The sequence below is a fragment of the Mus pahari genome, chromosome 1, assembly GCF_900095145.1.
Source record: "Mus pahari chromosome 1, PAHARI_EIJ_v1.1, whole genome shotgun sequence".
Lineage (NCBI taxonomy): Eukaryota > Metazoa > Chordata > Mammalia > Rodentia > Muridae > Mus > Mus pahari.
Window position 1 is genome coordinate 159,750,764 of NC_034590.1, and position 24,970 is coordinate 159,775,733.

A 24,970-nucleotide genomic window follows, 5' to 3' on the forward strand; every position below is an offset into this window, starting at 1 on the left:
GTGCTAGGTTCAGTGTTTGAAATGAGGACTTGGCAGGAATAAGAGGATGCATGTTGGCATGTGTGTCTCCTGCTTGGTGTTTACTACCTGCATGCTCTCACTGGCTTCTTCTGTTTGCTGTGTTAAGTAGTCTATGTCACTGTACTCTGCTTTTCTCATTTTCAAAATGAGCATAATGGTAATATCAACCACGCAGAGTTATTGTAAGGAGGGCTCAAAAGTCCTACCACCTAGGAGCCTCAGTGGTAGCCAGGTAGATCAGCCTGCCAGCTCTCTTGGATTCACGCCACCAGGGTGAACTCCCCAGCATTTCTCTAGCTCGCTCACCCAGGACAGAGAGAGGCCAGCTCTCTTGCCCTCTTCCCTCTGCTCTTTACCTTACTGTTCTTGGAAGGAATTATGTAATGACCACCTCTGAGGTATCCTACATCTTGTCTACCAGCGTCTACAATAGCACAAGATGTTAGGTGATCACCCCCCACCCCTGCTCAGAAGCCTACAGAGCAAGGTAACCTAAGGTGGGCAGGGAACAGAAAGCTCAGTGAACAGACCATAGTCCATGTTCATGGGGATTGGTAAGGGTCCCAGTATGGCTGAATATATGACCAACTGCAGAGAAAGCAAACCAGCCAGAGGCCAGACAGTCAGAAGACAGAATAATAATTCAAAGCTCTTGAAAGGTTACTATGGATCATTTGCAGAAGATTGCGCATGAATTAACTTGGTAGTATAGAAACACAGTTCCAAGGAGCCAACTACCCTGATGATGTCTCTGTTGCTGATGAGCAAATCAAGACACAGGAGAGGCTTCACTGGGAATTAAATCTTAAAGGCTATCTAGGGTCTTGTATGTCAGGAAAAGGGGAGTTTCCGATGAGGGGATGCAGAAAGCTTTCCAGATGAAACTCACAGCAAACCAATGTTAATTTTCAGGATGCTGCAGGAATGCAGCATCTGAGATAGAATTCTGCTCCTTTAGAAATTGTGAATCCCTGGTTCTCAGCTCCACTGTGTGTATCAGCTCTGGGCCTTTGGCAATCCAGGTGGACCCTCAAATGCAAATTGCCAGCAAGATAAATGAGAATTGGCAGGTGTATTTAATTATGTAGCCTTCTGCAGTTCGTCTACGCCAGACATGTTTCTTATGGAGAGTAATTATTCTTAGCACGGCCATCTGAGTGAGATTATGCTTTAGTAATTGGTTATGAATCCTTAATCCGTTTTTGTTTGAGGTGCCTTGCTGGAATTCCTTTTCAAATTTGTGAACTGAGACTGAGGAATACCTGATACACACACACACACACACACACACANAGAGAGAGAGAGAGAGAGAGAGAGAGAGAGAGAGAGAGAGAGAGAGAGAGAGAGAGAATCTTTTTAGAAAGATCGATTCTGCCCATTCTGGATACCTGCTGAGGTGAAAGAAGGGAGCCCCTCAAATGATACACAGGCTTGGAACGGGGGCTGTACTTGTTTAGCCCTCTTAAACCCCACTGAGAGGACATGAGATTTTACCCCCTTGCAACTCTTTAGAGTCCCGAGTAGAACATAGTTAACACTTTAGGTGAGGTAATACTTCTCAGTTTCCTTTTCTTCCTATGTCCATGGATGCTAAATATAACTCAGCACCAATCAGCTTGGCTGGGTGAAAAACACAGACTTTGCAGCCCGTCAACCAAATCCTACTCCAAATCTCTGTGCCCAAGACAACAATATTAGTGTAGTTGTAACTGTCTCATGAAACTTTTAATGGTTGTCCCTTGGTATCTATGAGGGATTAGACCCAGACCCCTCTAAAGATCTCTAAATTCATCAACAAAGGTATCATTACCATCTCTCTAGTGACCCTTGACTGTTGGCTGCTGTCTAGAGGGGTTTGGCTCATTGTCAGAAACTGGAGGGATTCTCTCAGTGAGGTGCCCCTGAGTCTGTCTGCTGGCATCTCTGTGGAAGGGAAGCAAATAAGAGACTTAGGTGTTAGACTGAATGTGCATCAGGATTGCCTGACTTCAGTGGATGATAATCCTCAAATTCCATTCTGGGTTCCATCCTTCAAATCCCCAGGTCTCTGGTTCTGGAAGTTGAGAACAGGCCGTCACACCCTCTGCCCCTCTCCAGTTCTTTCTCCTCTTTCTGCTCCTCTTCCCCCTCTTTGCAAATATCTTAAGAGATTTTGATGCAGCTCTTCCATGGTCATAATATAGGAAACCCTAAGATAGAGGATGGAGATAAAGAAGGCGGGGAGGAGCTACCTTCAGTGGTACCCTCTTCAGGCTATGATGGTTAGTGTTAACTGTCAGAAGAATCTAGAATCAATCACCCAGGAGATAAGCCCTTGGGCATGCCTGTGGGGGTTTCCTTCATTCCATTAATATGGGTGAACAGACCTGCCTACTGTTTGCAGCATCATTATCCAGCTGGGAGTCCCGGACTACAAGGGAATCCTGGACTACAGGATGGAGAGAGGGAGCCGAGAGCAGAGTGTATGAATAGCTCTCTGCTTCTTGATAGGGCCAGCTGCTTCAAGGTCCTAGCATATTACCTTCTCTCCCAAGATGGGCTGAACCCCTGAGCTGTGAGCCCGAATAGACCCCTTTGCCTTGAAATTGCTTTTATCAGACAGTATTCTCATAGCAAGAGGACGAGAAAGGATGGCACGAGGTATCTGGGGTCTGACGAGCTTCTCCTCTCTGGCTTCATTTCCTCATGTATGAGTGCTTGCCCAAATGTGCATGCACATGCCCACTCCTACGCACCGCTACGAACAATATGGGTTGAGAAGTTTGTTTGCTGAAAAGTACAATATGCTGAAGATTTGGCAGAGGGGAAATTGTCTTATGTGCTGAAAGCATCATCATTTGCTATGCGTGAAAGCTTATGGCTGGAAAGACTGATATTCCATTTGCAGAACATGATTTATAATCATGTGCATATGTGTGGGCACATCCCCCCCTCCATAAAGATAGAGACAGAGAGAGAGAGACAGAGAGAGAGAGATAGCAAGAGAGACACTTGTTTATAACAAATGTGTTAAGAAAGGACAAGGAAAGATATAAAGAAGGTCTGCCCTGTTCTGTAGCAGAGAGCAGAGCATGCCAAAGTGTCAGCCATGTTCACACAAAGGACTTTTGTTTCTTGTCTGCAAATGCTATCAGAAGACCACGGCCAAGGCTCCCAGGGCAGAAAGCTGGAGGAAGGGCAGACTGCAGATTTCTGCACTGAGGATTTCCTTTCCTTTGCATCAGTGGGTGGGATAAAACCGTTGGTTTGCCTCAGATGAGATTCCTCCTGGTTGGAACCCTTTCATTCCTGAATGGGCGTGGCAGCCTCTATGCTCTAAAGCACCTCCCCCCCCCCCCCACTAGGGATGTGGAGCAGCTCTTGAGCTCTGGAGTCCATTCTGAGCACAGCGCAGGCAGTCAAGAGCTCAATTTAGCTTTCAGACAACTGTCTTCACAAGAGCTGTTCTACCTACTGAAGGAATGTGTGTGTGGCAGGTAATTTCCTCCCTCTTTTTTTATGGGGGAAACAATTGCCTTTGCTAGGTAGAGCATCGGCTCCTTCAAATGCGATAGTCACACAATCACTGCTCGGAGATGTGCAGTCTCTCATTTTTATTATAATCGTGGCATATCTTTAATTTGCTTGGCATAATGCACTTAATCCATAATTATAAAATATGCAACTAGCCTTTGGCCTCATTCTGCTCTCTCACCACAGAGCCAGTTGGTGCTTTTATTAATTTAACTTTATACAAGCTAACAGATTGCCATAAAGGAAAACAGGATTTCTCAACCAGTTCGGCTAATAGCTGTGTTTCAGCGAAGGGCCCCGTGGTATGTGTTGAGCAATAACCAACTCTTTCCACACTACTTGCAGGTTTTAATTGAATTTCTGTCCCCTGGATATCATGCTGAAACTGTTCATCTGTTCCAGTAAGTCTTCTGATAGTAAACAAGTTTGTTGGGTTATTATGGCAATGTAAATACAGTGAGACAGTTGATTTCCATTAAAAAGGGGGATGCACTGCCCAGGTGAAGTTCACAGAGTTAAGGGAGCTCATTGTGAATATGGCCAAGCAAAGAAATCCCATTAATCTGAGTAAAAAAAACCAGTGGGCTTGTCTTTCCTTCATCTGCAGTCTCTCCTCTTTGCTTGACAGAGAGGATTTTTTGCCTGTCTGACAGATTTCGGTAAATGAAACAATAGGGCATACATCTAAATAGTCCTTTTTTTTTTTTTTTTTTTAACATTCCAGCCATTTCGCCCTCCCAGTCCCCACTCCCACAGTTCCTCATCCCTTTCCTCCTCCTCCTTTTCTCCAAAAGGGTGCCACCCACCCCCAAACCTCCCCATTCCCAGGGTCTCCAGGATTAGGCACATCTCTCACTGAGACCAGACTGGGCCGTCTCGTGCTATATATGTTCAGGGGCCTCAACCGTCCCACGTATGTTGCTTGGTTGGTGGCTCAGTCTCTGAGAGCTCCTTAAGGTTAGTTGAAACCGCTGGTCTTCCTATGGGGTCACTCTCCCTTTCAGCTTCTCCCTGCACAGTCACCAGTTTGACATCTCTGTATCTGATGACTTGTCTAGGGATTGTCTTTAGCAATGTGGTCTTGCAGTTAATTTGGGGGAACAAACTATAGTACTGGCAACAGCCTAGGTTGTTTATTAATTCTCATGGGGCCCCTTTGGCTAACAATTCAATGAAATGTAACCTAATCCTGGAACTAAAAGCTTCATTTAGTGACAAGGTGACAAGAGAAGGTCAGTTGGGACTCTTGTCTTCCATATTACTTGGTGATTTCATTTAGAATTTAGATCATCTTATATATGGAGGTTTCTACTCTATTAGACTTCCACTCTACACCTCAAATACCCATTAATTTTGTTTATTTCTCTCTGTATTCCCTCTCATTAGCTTCTCCTCTTCTCCACTTGATCCTCCCATTATAACCCCACCTTCAATCCCCTCATAATTATTCTATTTCCCTTTCCTAATAAGATCTATCTGTATCCTCTAGTCCCTTACTACCCTTTGTGTTTCTGTGGAATGTAGTTTGATTATTGACTTAACAGCTAACAGACACATAGAAGTGAATACATACCATATTTGTTTTTCTGGGTCTGAGATACCACACTCAGGCAAATATATACATACATTTGCCTACAGATTTCAATGTTGTAATTTTTTTAATGGTTGAGTAGTTGTGTAAATGTACCAAAAGTTATTTATCCACTATTTTGTTGAGGGATATCTAGGCTGCTTCTCTTTTCTGGCTATTATGAATACAGCAGCAGTGAAAATGGTTGAGCGAGGGTATTTGTGGTAGGATTAAGCATCTTTTGGGGATATACCCAAGAGAGCTATAGCTCAAGTGGATCTTGAAGTAGATCCATTCCCATCTTCCTGAAGAACTGCTACAGTGATTTCCATGGTAACTGTACATGTTTACACTCCATCCACAATATTCCTCTCACTTGACATCTTCAACAGCAGAAGCTGTCACTAGGTTTTTGCTCCTTGCCATTCTGACAGATGTAAAATGGAATCTCAAAGCAGTTGCATTTTGCTGATGGCTAAGGATGTTGAGTATTTCTTTAAATGCATCTTGGTCTTTTGAGTTTCCTCTATTGAGAATTCTGTTTCAATTTGTAACCCATTTTTGAATTGAGTTTTTTTCCTTGATATCTAGTTTCTTGAGTTCTTTATATATTTTGAGTAGTATCCCTCTATTGAATGTGTATGTATAAAAAATATATTTTCCCAGTCTGTAGGCTGCTGCTCTGTCTGGTGAATGACGCTGTCCTTTGCCATGCAGAAGTGTCTCAGCTTCATGAGATTTCATTTATTTTACATTTTATTCATAGTTTATGTTTATTCTTTCAATGTCCTGAAACTATCTATCTATCTAATCTATCTATCTATCTATCATCTATCTATCTATTCCTTCACTTATTTATATTGTAAGTAGCTCCTTCTCTCATACAAAACGTCGTGACCACCGTTTTTAGTTCACTCCCTCCACTCCTGATAGCTCCACCTAACCTTCCCACCCACCTACATCTACTTCTCCTTTTTACTTTCAGAAAAGTACAGGCCTCCAAGAGACAGTAGCCAAATAGGACAAAACAAGATACAAGAAGTCCTATTTATTAGTGGCTGACCACAGTGTCTATGCTCATGGTTTTCTGTTCAGAAGTCTTTTTCTGTGTCAGTAAGGCTATTCTCCACTTTCTCTTCTAATAGGTTCATTGTATTTGGTTTTATATGTTGAGGTCTTTGATCTATTTGATCCTGGTTGTGCAAGGTGATAAGTATAGATCTACTTGTATTTTTCTACATGCAGACATCCAGTTTGACCAGCACCATTTGTTGAAGATGCTGTCTTTTTTTCCAGCATGTATTTCTGTCTTCATTATAAAAAAATCATGTGTTCTTAGGTGTGTGGATTTATGTCTTGTCTTAGATTAGGTTTCTTTGATCAATGTGTCTGTTTTTTGTGGCAATACAATACTGTTTAATGCCAATATATGCTGTTTTATTGCTATAGCTTTCTAGTTTTACTTGAAATTGGGGATGGTGGCATCTCCACTTTTATTATTCAAGATTGTTTTAGTTGTCCTATATTTTTTGTGTGTTTAACCTATGAACCTGAAAATTGTCTTTTCAAGATCTGTGAAGAACTGTGTTGGAATTTTGATGGGGATTGTGTTAAATCTGTAGACTGAGTTTGGCAGGATGGCCATTTCTACTATGTTAATTCTACTGATCCATGAGCATGGGAGTATCTTTCCATCTTCTCATTTCTTCAATTTCTTTCTTCAATGACTTGAAGTTTCTATCATAAGAAATTAACTTTCTTGTTTTGTGATGCCCCATGATAGTTTATATTATTTGAGGCTGTCGTGAAAAACATTTCCTTGCCAGGCCATTTGTCATTTGTATGCAAGAGGGCTACTGATTTTCCTGAGTTCATTTTCTATTCAGATATGTTGCTGAAAGTTTTTTGTCAACTAAATAAGATACTTTGGAATATTTCTTTCCAATCTGTACTACCTTGATCTTCAGTTGTCTTGTTATTCTGGCCAAGGCTTCAAAGAACTATATTGGATAGGCTTGGAGAGGGTGGACAACCTCATCTTATTCCTTGTTTTAGTGCAATACTTTGAGACTCTCTCCATTTAAGTTGGTTTTGGTTATGGGCTAACTGTAAACTATCCTTATTGTGGTGAGGTATGCCCTTATATCCCACGTATTTTCATCATGAGAGAGTGTTGCTGGGTTTTGTCAAAGGCCTTTTCTACAGCTAATAAGATAGTCATTTTTTTCTTTCAGTTTGTATGGTAGGTTATATTTATTTAGTTATTTACATATGTTGAATCATCCTTGCCTCCGTGGAATGAAGCCTGCTTGATCATGGTGGATAATATTTTTGATGTGTATTCTTTTGCAGAGTCGAATGCTCTTATTTGGGGGATATAGAAATTAAGAATTGAAATGTCCTCCTGGTGTATTTTTTTCCTTTGATGAGTATGCAATGTTCTTTGCTATCTCTTCTGATTAATTTTGGATTGAAGTCTATATTGCCAGATATTAAAATGGCTATACCACCTTGTTATTTAGGTCCATTTGCTTAAAAAATCTTTTCCAACTCTACTCTGGGGTGATGTCTGCCCTTGATGCTAAGGTGTGTTTCTTGGATGAAGCAGAAGGGTGGATCCTATCTTTGCATTCATTCTGTTAGAATGTATCTTTTTTATTGGAAGTTGAGACTACTGATGTTGAAAGAAATCAGTGACCAATGATTGCTGATTCTGGTTATTTTATTTTTGCTATTGGTGGTGGTAGTGGGGTGATGGTGGTGATGGTGGTGGTGATGGTGNTGGTGGTGGTGATGGTGATGGTGGTGGTAGTGATGGTGGTGGTGGTGGTGGTGATGGTGGTGGTAGAGAGTGTGTACTTCTATTCTTTTGATTTTTTTTTTCTGGTCTGGGATTATTTATTTTTTATGATTTCTTGAATGTAGTTAACCTCTTTATGTTAGAGTTTATCTTCTAGCATCTTCTGTAGGGCTATAGTTAAATATTGCTTAATTTTTTTTTTTTAAATCATGGAATGACTTATTTTATCCATTGATAGTAATTGAAAGCTTTGATATATCTGGTTGTCTTGGCTGGCATATTTTTGTCCCATAGAGTCTGTAGTAATCTGTCGAGGCCCTTCTGACTTTTAGAGTTTCTATTGAGAAGTCAGATAGAATTCTAATTAATCCATACCTTTATAAGATTTTGGTCTTTATTCCTTTCAGCTTTTAATTTTTTTGTTTTGTACTTTTAATGTTTTGATTATTTTGTGCAAATGAAACTTTGCTTTCTGGTCCAGTCTATTTGGTGTTTTGTGTGGTTCTTACACTTTGATAGACATTTCTTTCTTTAGGTTAGAGTGATTTTCTTCTGTGATTTTGTTGGAAATATTTTCTTTATCTTTGATCTCTAATCATATTATTCTCAGATTTGGTCTTTTCATAGTGAACCAGATTTTCTGGATGTTTTGTTCTAAGAGTTTCTTAAATTTATAATTGTTTCTTAAATTTAAAAAATGGACTTGGGTATCCATTTTTTTCTATCATGTCTTTAATGCCTGACCTTCTTTCTTCCATTTCTTATATTCTGTTAGTAAAGCATGCCTTTGTGGTTCCTGTTAGAGTTTCTAAGTTTTCATTTCCAGATTTCCCTCAGTTCAGATGTTCTGTTTTGATCTATTTCCAATTTTCTTGAATGGTTTTATTCACTTCCTTTCACTACTGTTTATGTTTTCATAGATTACTTTAAGGTATTCATCCATTTCCTATAAGGAGCTCTATTACATTCATGAAGGCTGCTTGAAGGTTTTTTTTTTTTTTTCGTGCTTCAGCTAAGTTGTAATATTCAGGGATTGCTGTGGAAGGGTTGTTGGGCTCCTGTGGAGACATACTGTCTTGGCTGTTGATTGAATTTTAATGATCACTCACCTCTAGGCATCAGGGATTGGGGAGGTTGTAATTCTATTTTTTTTTTTTTTGAGACAGGGTTTCTCTGTATAGCCCTGGCCATCCTGGAACTTGCTTTGTAGACCAGGCTGGCCTCAAACTCAGAAATCCGCCTGCCTCTGCCTCCTGAGTGCTGGGATTAAAGGAATGTGCCACCACGCCCGGCTGTAATTCTATTTTTAAAAAATGTGTTTTGTTTTTTTGGTTTCCATTTCCTCTCTGGTTCTTATGATGTGATAACTGTGTGTTGCCCAGTAGGAAAATCTTCTGTGATACTGATAGATGTGGGCACTGGGGTTCCAAGTAAAATATATTTCTGGGTATTGGGTCTTGATACTTAGGAATGGGAATGGACTGGATGTAGTGGAAAGACTTCACAGAGAGGGGAGACAGCAGGGTGTTCCAACAGGATCTCTTTGGTTAGTCTGCTGGGAATGGGGGCAGAGAGTGAGGAGAACCTGCAGCAGACAATGTGTTGCAAAGCTGAGGGTGAAACTGGGAATTGGATTTGGAGGAACAGAAGGAGAGGTGAAGATCTGTAATTGCTCAGTATGGCCTGTGGGTTCCCAGGCAATGCCTGCTGGAGCTAGGGGCTCAGTTAATACAATGAATCAGAGGAAGTAAGTTAGGAGGGGTAAATCTGTGGGATCCACTAGTGATCAATTCAAGGGGAGTCTGCGGTAAGTGTTGTGTTGCAGAGCTGGAGAAGAGACTAGGGGATTTTATTTGGTAGAGAGGTGAAGATCTGCAGTTAGTCCACCTGCTTCCCTTGCTGGAGGGGTCTGTGTACTCACAGGAAGTCCACATTGCCATTCTTATCAATGGTTGGAATATCTATTGCCTGGGACTATCTTTATGTTGAAAGAAACACCTTAGGGGCTGGAGAGCCGGCTCAGCGGTTAAGAGTACTGACTGCTCTTCCAGAGGCCTTGAGTTCAATTCCCAGCAACCACATGGTGGCTCACAACCATCTGTAATGGGATCTGATGCCCTCTTCCAGTGTATCTGAAGACAGCTACAGTGTACTCATATAAATAAATAAATAAATAAATAAATAAATAATAAATCATTTTGAAAAAGAAACATCTTAAGAGTATTGTTCCCCAACCATGTATGCTGAGGCTTTGTGGTGTTGCCATCCACATACTGTATTTTGTTAAGATGAATAGGGCATCAAACATTAGGATATAAAAACTTTTCACTCTGAAGACTCAAAAGCAGTGTTTATACTAAATGAATGAAAACAAGCCATGGGTAAAGTTGGGATGGGAGAAATTAGGAATGACACCTGTATCCTGGCTTCCTGAAGATGACAGGAGGAAAAATCATCCTTTCTGCTGTTCCTTGAGGTTGTAGCATTTTCCTTCCAGTCCATCTTGCCAAGTTCCCTGCTGTCTCAGGCTTATATCTCTTTTATGATCATGTTCTTCAATGACTTCTCTGTCACTATTGGAAGACATCCTCAGCATCTTCCTCATAGTTGTTGTCTTAGTCAGGGTTTCTATTCCTGCACAAACATCATGACCAAGAAGCAGTTGGGGAGGAAAGGGTTTATTCAGCTTACACCTCCCTATTGCTGTTCATCACCAAGGAAGTCAGGACTGAAACTCAAGCCGGTCAGGAAGCAGGAGCTGATGCAGAGGCCATGGAGGGATATTCTTTACTGGCTTGCTTCCCCTGGTTTGCTCAGCCTGCTCTCTTATAGAACCAAGACTACCAGCCCGGAGATGGCACCACCCACACTTGATCACTAATTGAGAAAATGGCTTACAGCTGGATCTCGTGGAGGCATTTCCCCAACTGAAGCTCCTTTCTCTGTGATAACTCCAGTCTGTGTCAAGTTGACACAAAACTAGCCGGTACAGTCATCAACCTCCTTTTATGAGCATTTACCAGCATCACTAAGTCTTGAGTTCATTATCATTTGGAACTGCCTGACCTCTGATAACCTGAACTTTGGAATTCCCCTGCCAAATCTTATTCTCATGCTTCCAATTTTTCTCATATATTTGATTTACTGAATTTTTGTTTCTGAGTACATAGTTTCTTCCATTTTCTCAACCTGACCTTGCTCTCAAGTTAAGCCAAACATGTTATCATCCTTCAAACACACACACACACACACACACACACACACACACACACACACACACACAAATAAAAATCCCAAATGTGTGCTCTTCAAAGGCAAGAATCAAACAATGCCTGCCTGGAAAATGTGCCGAGTAAACATGAGTGTGAGCCATCTGGAATAGGTCACCAAGTCAAGAGTATTTGGACAATCAAGAGCAGTGTTACACGTTGCCTTCTGTCTTATAATATGCATGGGATCTAGGCTGCTGTTCTAGAGAACACACTGGTATTTGTCCTTTACTTCTTACAATAGTGGGATACAACTTCAGGATGTGTCACTGACATCCTGGAACAACTTTGTTTAGCTTGAATTTTCTTATCTGCAACATGGGACATAACACTTAAATCTATCATATTAAATATTGAAGTTAATTTAATTAGCTAACTTATAAAATAATCAACATTATATTTGGCACTTAGCAAGTCCTTAAAATGTTCAGTAATTACTATTTTGAATAATTTTTTCATTGTATGTGAATGAGTGTTTTGTCTGTCTGTCTGTCTATCCACAGGGTACACACCTGTTTCCTGTAGAGCAGTAGAAGGCATTAGATTCCTGAGAACGAGTGTTATTGATAAGTAGGAACCTCCATGTGGGTGATGAGAAGCAAATCCAGGTTTTCTGCAAGAGCAATAAGTGCTCTTAAATTACCGAGCTGTCTCTCGAGCTCCACGTGGAGTCATTGACCTGCTAAAGTTTCTCACTGCTGTTTTTCAAAGATGCACCTTTGAAAATTTAAGTTTAGCTTTAAAGCACTGAAGACAGTAAGTCTATAAATTGTAGGTGAGACCTAGTTGCTCTACTGAAATTCCTAATTATTGTCATTCTCTTTTCTATGTCTATGAAGGATAAAAAAGTAGATGGCCTCACTGAAGTGCATTTAGAAGGGTTTCTAAATTGAAAAACCAGCATGCGCATTTGAGTAAGGAAGTGTTCGGCTGATGATCAATGCCAAGACCTACAGTGAGTGTAATGACTTGGGCTTTGGAATTTCTTAACACTGTAGCACCAATGGGGAAGCCTTAGAGTGACTTAATAGACTTTCGAAACAAATGAAAAGTGACTGTTTTCACATAATACCACCAAACTTAAAACCACTGGCTCTTAACATTTACGAGGGAGTTTCTGACCATGTTAGATCCTTTCTCCATAGTTACTGTTACACCAACGATTAAGGTCAAATGCCAATAAGTAGAAAATGCTATTTCTCACCTTGGCATGTTTGTTAGCTTGTGAGTGTGTGTGTGTATGTGTGTGTGTGTGTGTGTGTGTTTGTGTGTGTAAAAACTGAAAAACCTGTGGACAAAAGGGGGCTGCAGATCCACTGTTGTAAGTAACAACAGTTGGACAATAAATTTGTCTGAAAGTTATTGTATTCAAAAGATCATAATTACATTTATGTTGGGTAAACAAGCCATCAGAGGCTAATTACCCACCTTGACCTTTCAGGTTGCTGGGGGGAGCTGGTTTTCTTTTTCTTTTTTAATGTTAACATTTCTGCTCTTCGGGTTTCTTCTGACTTTTTACTACTACTACTACCACCACCAACAACAACACCAACAACAAAACCTAAAGTAGGCTGTAAAACAATTACTATCACACCACTTTCAATACAATTATGAGGGCCATAGAGACTGCATACCTGGGCTGCACTCATCTGTTTTCACACAATGCCAGAGAGCCTTCTGGAACATATTGGAACCTCAGCATCATATAAATGATGGCTTCTGGGTTAGAAGTTGGGGATCTGAGACAAAGTTCGTGTCTCTGCCCCACTCGCATCTCCACACAGTGGCTCCACACTGTCCTATGACTGCATTTCTTACATCTCCACACAGTGGCTCAGCACCATCCTATCACAGCACTTCTTACATCTCCACACAGTGGATCAACACTGTCCTGTTACCATACTTCTCATTATCTCTAAGGCTTATTTGCTCCCATCCACCCACTCTTGCCCAGTACTTACCCATTTTACTATTTTATCTCAAACATCCCTGTTTTCATCCCGTCTTGACCTTTGCACTTTCTTGGTGTTTTCAGTAACCCAGCCCTCATTCCTTCCAAATTTTACTTAATCTACAGAACCAGACGTTTTACTCCATAACACGAATGCATGAACACAAAGGCTGAATCTAAGAATTAAACAAAATATTGCAAAGGTGTTTAACTCATAAAAACCATTCAATGTGTACAATTTCTCAATAGTCAATGAATGTAGTCTATTTGATATTTCTTCAAGTCCTGAGACAGGAGAGACAGACAGTCTCAAAGGACCGAGGAGGAGGATTACACAGGAGTAAGTGGAAGACCTCCTGAGGAGAAATGAGCTTCTATACGGGGATGCCTTCCCTGATATTTTCTGCCATTTCTTACTCTCAAATCATAGAAAATTGGGTCTTTAACATTGTGGCTTAGATTATTTTCCTCCATTCTTTGCATTATAAAATTAGTTTTATTGTGAGTTATTTATTCCCATTCACTTTGGGAATAACATGAAGCATTTCCTTTTGAGATGTTAAAATAACGTTATTTGTTCATTCATGCCACCTTACTATTTTCCATAAAGATTTTTGAGAAGGCTGCTCTGACTATTTTGATGATTACCTCAGTGCATATGCTGGATCCAGGATGCAAGGAAGACTGGTTCTATTGCATTATTAGCTCAGACATGAGGCTATAGCCATGGAAGTTTTTACAGAGAATTGTATGAATTTACTCAGCCTACGAACATGTGGTGAGCCCATACTTGAGACTGAGAACTGTGCTGTATTCCCTTGGGAATCATTAATATGAACCAGGAATGCACAGGCCTTGTCTTTTCCATGCTGGTATGCTAGTGGGAAAGCCAATAACAAATAATCATCTAAGTTTATAAACAGCATAATTAGAATTTGCAATAAATGTTATGATAGAAGCCGGAAAGGGCTACACTATGGGAAAGAGGGTGGAGAATTCTGCATTTGGAAAACAGGACTGGTTTGTTTTAAATGATTAGGAATCAATATACACTCAAAATGGCAGGTAATTTGAGTGTTTGTCTCTTCTTTACCTGCCTTTGAGTGTGTATGAATGCACACCTGCGAGAAGAGGTATGTATTATTCATTAAAAGATGCTTGTTAGAGGACATTTCCAAGTAGGGTTAAGTAAATTATTTTGTGTGATGAAATGATATGTGACCAGGTACATAGCTTTACAACATTTATAATAAACAAGACATGATCGAATACTTGCATGAAAACAATGAATAGAATTATGTAGTTGAAATGCTAATACATAAGCTTACAGCATTGTTATTGATGCTGTAGGCTCTGGGGAATGTACTGTGTATTGCTAAACATGGAGGGTTTTCCTGTAGTGAGTCAGAGGCACAGCCTGCCAGGCACACTCAGGAGCACAGTTCCCACATGCTCCCACCACGGGGAGCTTCTGAGTATGTTTCTCAGAAGAGCTGACGCTGAGATGTGGTGACCGTCTGGGAACCTTGTGAGATGCAGTCTCTATTTATCATCTGTATCATCTAAGCTTGTGCTTCTGAAGGACAGATTAGTTCTAGGAAGGATTGACTGGGGCTTTTTGGAGCCTCCCTGTACATTAAGAACCGGGGATAAGGCCTACCATGTGTATTTCGGTTTTTTTTTTTTTTTAATTAATGCTCTGAAAAAATTACCACAACTTTATTGGTTAACATGGCACAGGTTTTCTCTATTTCAGTTCTGTAGGTCCAGAGTCTGACATAAGTTTGATTGGGGTAAACAAGTAGCTCTACGGTCCTTTCCCCCCTGTCTTTCTGTCTTCTGCAGCTATCCCTTGAATCTTGGTCCCTTCTTCCACCTCAAAGGCAGGAGTGTAACATCCCTCTCTTCCCACTTTGCATCTTTCTGACTTCTTGCATCAGAGTTAAGCACTCTGCTTTCAAGGATTCTAGGATTACATAGATTACATATATTACATCTACATGTAATGTATTACATATCTCAGATGAGAGACTGGACCAGTAAGAATGACCCAGAACAATGTCTCTGTCTTAGACGTCATACTCTGAGCCACATCTTCTCATACTCTTTAGCAGGTGACTTATTCTCAGGCCCCAGAGATGTGGACACCCTCAGTATAACCTGCTCAGTTTGCTTGTATGTATGTCTCAGGGCTGACCATTTGGCATTGAATTACCAATTGATGTGCTCCCCCCATCTCTCAGCATGCCTTACTCGCCCATTGTTCTTTATATACGGTGGGGGCCTCACATTTTTACCCCTGTCCGTGTTAGCCTGTCTACTGGTGTTGTCCTTGCTCAGCCCATGTTAATACAGTCATGTCGGTGAGACTTTCTGGGTTTAGCTTCTAGATTTACTAAGATCCACAGTCTCAGAGCAAACTTCCTGATCCTTTGGCTCTTCACAGCCTTTCTGCCCCCTCTCCTTCAATGTCCCCTGAGCTTTAGGTGAGGAGTTCTTTTATGGGTGTATCTATTGGCACTGGGCTCCACAACTCTGCATTTTGGTTAGTTGCAGTTTTCTGAAATGATCTTCCTCTGTTTCAATAGCAACTTTCCTCGATGAGGGCGAGGACTAACCACACTTATCTGTGAGTACAAATATTTAAAATATAGTTAGGATGTACGCTGGTTTAGTAAAGTGATATTTGTAAGTTCCCCTCTAAGATCCAGTACTTAACCAATTCTGGATTAGGTTTCAACTATCAGTTGTGATTTCCCACTTGTTGAGATCCTGAGTCCAATTAGTGACCCATTGGTTTCTGCCGAGGTATGTGTACCATGACTGTATGCCTAGGTATGTGTACTGTGACTGTATGCTTAGGTATATGTACCGTGACTGTATGCTTAGGTATGTGTACTGTGACTGTATGCTTAGGTATGTGTACCGTGACTGTATGCTTAGGTAAGTGTCCCATGACTGTATGCTTAGGTATGTGTACTGTGACTGTATGCTTAGGTATGTGTACTGTGACTGTATGCTTAGGCATGTGTACCGTGACTGTATGCTTAGGTAAGTGTCCCATGACTGTATGCTTAGGGTTATGGTGCTGTGCTGGTCGTTGTTGCGGTTCATAGATGCCATAGCTAGGTAGGACTGTTGGCTATTTTCTGCCTTTAGAAGTTTTTATGGTACCTTTCCTGGAGCCTCAGGGCTCTCTGGGCCCTAGGTCTAAAGTGCATGGGATCGTCATCGATATAGATTTACCTTCCACCTCTGGGTAAGCCTTATTTTTGATACTTACTGACATGTGAAGCATACATGAACCAGGGACTAACAGAACATTTGATGGAATTTATAGAAGACCTTTAAGACTCAACAATGCAGGATGTGGTTTCCTACAGCAACACAGAAACAGTATCAGTCAGCAATATGTACCTTCCTTCTCATTTTTCTGTTCTTGACCACACAGAACTCTATCCTTTCCATGTGGTGGCTCTGTATTCTCCACTTTTGCCTTTCCTTTAAACTCTTCAAGTCATGGCCTGGGACTGAAGCCCAGTGGTAGAGAACTTGCCAGGCTTCGTCTCAAGCGTGCAAGATCAGGAAGTCAATTGGTCTGTTTGGCAGTCAACCTGTCTGGAATGGACAGCCACGTGTGTGATTGAGTTTTTGAACTTATCACTAGGATAGGGCTTTAATTTCTAATTATAACATCATAGCTCTTTGCTTTAGTTTAAAACCAAAAGAGTTGTGAGAAGCATCTTTGCATCAGAGGCTTCCAAGGTAGTTCTGGCATCCTATTGCATGCTCATGGCTGCCTGCACTAGTACCTCTGGTACCCTCCCTGTAGGGAAATGACATTTGTCAGACCACCCCAAACACATTCTCCAGCCTCGTATTAGAAACCTGCTTCTTCCAGCCTGGCCTCCTTTGCTCTGCGATATTAGAATGCAGATAAGCACAGAGGTAGAGCATGCCGATGGGGTCATTACAGAGGAGCTGATCTTCTTCGCGAGCTATCCATTTTGCAGAGGGAATGTTATGATGTGAGTCACAATTGGATTTCAAAACCGCATGTTTGTCACTCTATATCCAGGGGAGACGGAGATTAATATTTCAAAATTCCTGAGATGCTCTGTGTATCTGCCTTGTTAAAATACATAATCTCTGAAGCCTGGGAGATAATGCCTTGAAGTTGAAACTATGATTATTTATTTGCCATGACTCCAGCATCATTTATGCAGCAAAAGATGAGAAGAGACTGACACTGCTCAACAACCCCGCTAAAAACACAGTTAATATAGATTTAAACCGACAGCTGCTCGTTTGCTGGTTCCCCGGCTTATTGCAGACACATAGGGGTTTAGCAGCTGTGCAGGGGCTCTGTGCACAGTACAATAAGACAAATATGAGTGGGCGCAGTTAGATTGTAGCTTAATCTCCTGAAATATTGCTATGATCAATTACTGTAGCATTATGGTACACAAATGTCCTCTTTAAATCAAAATGACCCGCCCACTTGTGAATACCAGTTCAGTGCTTTGCTTTGGGGGAAAATCTGTGGGAAGGAAATTAATGCATAGAGAAATACTTTGTAATCAGAATATTAACATTTTGATTGAATTGATAGAACATTTAGATGGAAATATTCACTTGTCAAGACCAAGCTTGAGAGAGATGCTGTATCACACATGTGGAATCTGGGCCTTTTCCCTTGATTAGAGAGCGTTCTTTTTTAATAGATGAAAAAGTAACAGACTTAAGGATGTCTTGTTCAGTGTGACATGGGACTAAACTCAAACATCCTCTTGTTCTGCAGCATGAAGATCCTGTAGTTTTGGATCTATAGGATTGGCCACTCAGAGCACTCCAGCAGTTCATCAATGGGATAGATATTGGGGTAGGGCAATTCAAAGCTCAGAATCTGAGCCTGAGAGGTATTTAAACTGGGTAACCCACTGGGCTTCTGCTTTTATGCCCTTGGGACCAGCTCACCTGCCATCCCCATGTCCAGCTCACCTGCCATCCCCATGTCCAGCTCACCTGCCATTCCATGTCCAGCTCACCTGCCATCCCATGACCAGGTGCAGGGCTGACTCTCCCACGTGCTGCAACAGTGAGAAGTCGTGCCAGAGCTCCTGATCTCATGACCTTCTGTAGGTGGCAAGGGGTGAGGGAAAGGGCATCTCTCTCTGGACCATGTCACTACATGACAGACAAATGGTGGGGCCAGCTCTCCCATGCTCATGCCCTTAGGACCAGCTTGCCAGTACCCCAGGCACTAGGATCAGCTCTATTGTGATGCCCAGGGAAGGTGCATCCTACTTTCTGGAGGGCTGTAGTTGGTGAGGGCTAGGGTCAGCTATCCTGATCTCATGACCCCAGGGCCAGGTCGCCTGCCTGCCGCAGGAGGGTGGTGAGGGACAAGCAGGGAGGAGAAGGGTGTCTCTCCCTTGCCCATACCACCACCCAGGAGACAAATGGTAGGGACCAAATGGTAGCTCTCTCATGCTCCTGTACTTGGGGCTGGGTCTTCTGTAACCACAGCAATGTGCAGGGTGGCTCTACTGATTACTGTAGCTGGCTAAGGGCATCGTCGGTCCTGCTCTCATGCCCACAGGATCAGCTCTTCCAGGATGCCTAGGTGAGGCTAGGGACAGTTCTGTGCATTCTCAAGTGTCAGCATGTCCCCTAGGCGGTAACCCAGACTAGGGACATCTGCCTGGCCTTTGGTGGTAACAGAACCCTGTTACTTCAGGGTCACAGACCCAGATGTGGTCCCCAGTGGCAGCACAGGACAGGATCCCACCATGATCTGAGGTGGCATCACCAGCTACTCACATCAGACTTCCTCACTACCCTCAAGTCTCCAGTTCTGCCGCTCTTCACCATGTCTATATCCATCTGTTTCTTCTTCTCTTTTATTTCTCTTCCACTTACTTGCTCCTCTTAGTGGTGCTCAGGGACGTGAGTATTTGGGATTGTCTCAGGAGTGGTCTTAGGAGTCCTATGTAGCACTCATACATTGTGGCATGGGACAAGTGTCATCTCAGGCATGGTCTAGTGCCCAACCCCAGACTGCATACCTCTGGACTGGTGGTCATCTCAGGCTCTCTCTTTTCAGGGACTGTTAGGCTACTAACTATTCAGATGTTCATTGGTCAGAAGACTGAGCTCAGATGTAGCCTCTCTCCTCTCTGCCACCTACTGATGCCCTAGGGGCAGAAGAAGTAAATTGCTAAGTGAGATTTGAGGTCAGAAATGATGAGCTACTCAGTGAGTGTATAGTGAACTTGTAGATTTTCCTTAAAGGATTGTGTCCTGAGACTTAACCATAACTAGTGTCAGAGTGTATCCCCCAAACAAAGATTTTCCTGGTGAGGGCATTGAGTTTATGTTTATAATGGTGGACTATGAACATATACAGGAAGATAAAACAGGAGGAAAAGTGTAAAGGCAAGATGTGGGTGATAACATGAGTCAGTTTGAAACAGTTATCCTTGGCTGGAAGGATCAATAGCATGGTGCTTTTGTTTTGTGATTTTAATAGTCTTTTGTGATAAGATGAATATAAATGTCTCCTCTATTCATGTCCTTATGGTCTTAGGCTCTTGGCCACTTTTGTTAGGATCAGGCACAAATGCCTTGATTTTATGATGGGTTCTTTCATAGGCTGATCTGCCACACTGTCTATAATAGGGGAAGTATCTAGATTTCCTTTGGGCAACAGATTTTGAGTAGAGATCTGCCTGATTCAGCTGATATTCTGATATTTCTCGCAACCCACTTGAAGATCAAACTTTTAAAAATTGATTTATTCTAAAGGGAATGTCTAGGTCGCTCGTGTGTGGTTAGGGGATGAAGGGTCTGACTTTGATACATGATCAGAAGTGGGACTATTTCCTTATCAAAAGAAATACCCTTATTAGCTATTCATCCAACAGAACTTAGTATATGGGATAGGCAAGGGCCATGTGACTGTTGTATCATCTGCTTAGGAATCAAGAGTCTTCAGAATGTTTAAAAGTTTGGATGTTTATGACCCGGGGTCATGAGATCTGGGTTCATTGAGAAATCCTGCTTCAGTATTGTAAAGTGTCAATCAGTGACTTGTAGGACTATCCTGCTGTGACATAGAAGGAACAAAAGTGACTAGGACTGAAGAATTCTGTAGCATCACTTACTTCACAAATGAAGAAATGGGAACAGAAGGGAGGGAGGTGAAAATGGCTGAGGATGACCTGAGAAATATGTCCATGGATCTGACTTAACACTCATTTAAACTGTATCCAGGTAGCCATTTCCACTTCCAGAGTGTGCACTGTGATTTCTTCTCTGCTTGAATAACCTTCCAAGTTGGTGCTGGCCAGACCCCTCCCCCCCCCCCACACACACACCAGGTTCCTATCCTAATCAGCCAGACTTTGGATTGAGAGACTGTGCAGATGTCATCAAGCTAGGGAAAGGGGGCACTAGCTAGGGAAAGGGAGCACTAACTCTGTCTCCTACTCCCTGTGTTTCCCCTGCTGACCTCATTTTCTGTATCAAAGAGAGTGCTGCTGGTGTACTGTGCACTGAGGAAGAATCCACCCCGATGCTAGGGAGCCCACCATCAGAGCCATGGGGAGGAAGGACACACATTCTAAGCTTGTCCATAATTGTACCAATCTCTCAGTCACAGGGGGTTGGAGTGTCACTTTTTTAAATACCAGAGGAGAGCAGCAGGGTACTGGGAAGGTTCCTGAACCTCATTCCTGTGTGTTGCCAAAGGATCTGGGAAGCCCAGGAGTCCTGGCGTTGGGGTGAGTAGGTTTGACAGCAAAGGCAGAAAGAGTCTCCGGGAAGGAGCTGCTTAATTAATCACAAGCTATCAGAGCCCTTCAGCAGGAGGAGTCTCAGAGGTCCTAATGACCCCCCCTCAGCAATGTTAAAACCCAGCTTGGTATGACTTCATTTTCTTAGAGACACATGATTGATCTGGCTATTGGTGAATGGAGACACCGAGGCTTCCTTCCATAGACGGTGTCATTAAACAGGAAGATTAAGTGCCTTTGCGCAAAGGTGCTGAGAAGATGGAGTGATTCACTGGGAATGGAGGAAAGATAAAGAAAACTCTGAAATATGGATTTTTAAAGGCGATACCCTAGACTTTACCTCATTTATTAGCATCATAAAAGGCTTAGTGGAGAGTCTGAGCTAAGAGAAATGGTTTCTCCTGGTTGATTCTTTAGGGATATGGAGCAGAACAGCCAACTGAGTCTGGTGTCCCTGAGGGATGGCTTGTTTCTCCCTGATAAGCTTATTTTGTGTCCCTTTAAGCTATTTAAGTCTCTGGCAGGAACTAGGGTCTTTTTTTAAAATGAGGAAACCAGATTGGGCCAACTCACCTATTTCCCTCTAAGGGGCCTAGAAGTAGGCTTGTCAAAGGGGTTCTATTTGAATAGATCCATCCCACTGTGAGGCACAGAGGAGGCTGGCTTCCCTCCTTGTACAGTTGTATGTCTCTTATGGCCTCACTGTTGTGGCTAGTTACCAAACTCTGAACTGAATGAAGGAAAGCCTAAAACCCACCCTTCCCGTTGAACTGGACAAATGTGAAGTGGACTAGTGCACACAGGTTAACTGGAACAGTTAATAAAGCCAGTTATTAAGATTCAAATGTATATAGACTTGAGTACAGGATCCATTGGTCCAGAGAATTGGGCATGGATGAGGCATGGTAGGAAACATAGAGAGCTAGGCCTGTTTCAGAAGTGTTTGTATCTCCTTTGAAGTCTTTCAATGTCAAATCTTCAATATCCTTTGGCAGGACAAATAGAACATTTTTCAAAGAGTGATGTAGCCCAGGAGTTCCACAATTTGTTGTCTTGTAAGTGTGCTAGATCCTTAGAAAGGCATGGTGCATAACATATAGCTTTGGTATCCTGTTCATTCCTCATGCCACATTCAGTGTCAAAGGAATGTCTCTTTTTGAATTACTCTAGACGAGACAAAAGAAAACTAAGATCTAACGAGTGACCCGACACAATCTAACGTCTAGGATTTATGATGTGAAAGTCCATATGTTCTCTGAGACCTTCAAATATAGTAAATTCAGGGAGAAGACAGGGCTGTAGGATCTAGACAGTAAAGGAAACGAAAGGAGCCAGCACACGGCAGACCACCGAAGGCTTTGAGATGGGTGCATGAGGATACCAAATTAAATTTAGGTCGGGCAGCGAGGTTTGGGTGCATGAGGTGCCTGCAGAAATTTGGTCTTAGAGAAGAAGGGATAAGGCCCCGTTGTGTATAGACATGAGATGACCTCCCTGTGGGGTGATAAGGATATTTATTACACATCTCGGAACACTTGGTAGAAGGGTGGGGGTGGGCATTTCCAAAGTGAAGCCTTGAGTTCCCCTGGGTAACTGGGCATAAAAGTGTCATTCTCTACAGTCTGGTCCCACATAGCTCCCTCAATTTACTCTATTTTATGTCCCTCTAAGGATGCTGGCTACCAGCCTTGCTGCTCTGAGGCTGCTTCCCTTGTCTTTTATGATTCTGTATTGTTTCATATGTTGTTGTCTCTGCTGCATTGAAAGTACTAGGGGTCAAATGACCTGGAAGTAAATTCCCACTTGAGTGATTTGATAGAGTTCCTGAGAAGACAAGTGTCAGGCAACACAGAGATGCAACTACGGGCAGAGAGGGTAGTCTGGTCTTTGCCCTCAAATCAGGATGGTACAAAGGATGCAGTACTGCTTTCAGCCATTCTGAGGGCCTTGTCTCATGGACCCCTTGAGAATGTTCCTGGCCATACCCGGGTAGAACACTGCCTCTTCTGTCAACATTTTCTCTTCTCTGGGCATCTTAGAACTATAAGACTTGCCTCTATCAGGTTCCTGTCAACAGATATCTTAGGACAGTAGGGTTCAGTTTGTATGGCCAGAGCTCACACACTGTGTCTCATGCGTCTGGGAAGCACTTTAAATGTATTCAAAGTGTTCTTGCATATCCCGGAGACCCTGCCAGCAGGAGATCTCTGCAGCAATGTGGCCTTAAGTACTCAGCAGGACTTTAAAAGCATATCTTTATGTGCTTCAGTTTTGTTAGGAGTGGAGTCCGTTCTTAGACATTATCTTTTCAAATGCTCCCAGCATGTGAAGGCATAGGACATAAAGTTAACCCACAAACTCTTTCTTAGGACAGTAGGGTTCAATGCTATTTATTTCTATTTATTTCTACTTCTTTCCACATGTGCATATATGTACATGTATATGTATGTATATGTGTATATATGTATATGTATACACACACACACACACACACACATTCCTAAATGTAGATTTGGAATACACTCTGGGTTAGAGCCCCAAAGAGTGAGTCATGAGAGAAAAATGGCTTATTAGGTAGGACCTACTTGTTATTTTATTGTTTATTTAAATTAACATGTAGGGTTTATAAGAGCATGGGGCAATGTTTGTTTATTGACTTCCTGAAAATAAATATTCTTCTTGCATCTATGGTGGCTACGTTCATGCTCCTTGTTCTGGCTTCACAGTTTTCCCACTGCCTTCTTGGTCCCCTGCTCTGGGTACTCTGATAGTAACATATGCCAGCTCCAACCTTCCCTGTGTGTGCTCAGCTGCACTAGTGGGCAAGGAAAGAATCCCAGGAGCGATATTTAGGTAGGACTCTTTAGGTGCGCTCAGTGGTACAGATCCCTCCATCACCCAAGTCACACAGTGATTACCTCACTAAGAACAGTAGCGAAATTAATTCCATTTTAGGGTCTCCCTTTTCCACAAAGGTATGGCTCAGGTGGGGAGACAAAAGAGGCACATGGAGAATAGTGAATGAAAACTCAAACCTGAGTGAGGAAATGGCCTGGCACTTTACAGTTTGTGGCTGTGTAAGAGATATTAGAATAAGAAATGTAGATTTGCTTGAGACTTTGGGAAGGCTTCTGGGGTGTAAAGCTGAAAGAATGGGTGGGTGGGAGGCCATGGGGAGGAGCAGGAGGAGAATATTCTAGAAGGAGGGGTGGCTGAGTAAAGGCTTCAAGTCACAAAGAAATACAGCTTTGGGGGTGTGTGGAATTGAAGTCATTCAGTCCTGCGGTGACTGGGAACTAGAGAGGGAGCAGATGAGTTACTGATGCAGAAGCTGGAAGCTGGAGATGCTGGAAGGCTCTTCAGGCTTTCTCTCTGATCTGCTTATAGGATGCAAAGGTTAGTGATGGGAAGCAGAGGAGTTGGCCCTCTGTGTCGTGTTGTTGGGTTCTCACTTGGCTATCCGCTCAAGGTCCTCAGTTACGGATTTTGGTGTTTATAGTCCTCTAACCACATTTTAACTCCTGATCCCCTGTAAACTGAGTTCTTGTGAACTTGTATCTGCTTCCTCCTTGTCTCCATTACCTGCCTTTGCTTATGCCTCTCTGATTGCATGAAGCTCTACTGCAGCTCTCATGAGTTGCAGTGTCCAGGTCTCTGCACATTGTCCAAGCAGAGATGATGGCGGACATCCAGTGAAAAGGCCAGGTATTCTCCTTAATTCCTTTTCTTTTCCAGGAGCACTGGGATGGGCAAGCCAGTGGAGACAGCAGGAGGCCAATCCGGGGGGGGGGGGGGCTTCTGGCAGTGTCTGTGAAACCTGATGTGTCGGAGGCAGGTGGTACAGCATACTTCCCTCTCAGGACTTCACTCCCTTTTTCCAAGACATTGAGACATCTCAGATTTCTTTTAGTGAGCACTGTAAAAGCTGTCCCTTTTATGTCCACTTGTGAGAGTCGTGAACAGTTGTAACAGTTAACCTCTTTAAAATGGTTTTACTTTGGCTTTTATTTCTCTGCCTCTCAGAATAAAACTGAAATTTAAACCCTGAAA

At 42.3% G+C, this 24,970-nt stretch overlaps 1 protein-coding gene and 1 pseudogene across 1 annotated transcript in view; one reads left to right on the forward strand and one right to left on the reverse strand.

Annotated features, from left to right (window-relative positions):
• Positions 1-24,970, forward strand: part of Sorcs3 (sortilin related VPS10 domain containing receptor 3) — a 590,588-nt gene that overhangs the window by 214,850 nt on the left and 350,768 nt on the right. The window lies entirely within an intron of this gene.
• Positions 19,233-19,332, reverse strand: LOC115062943 (annotated as a pseudogene).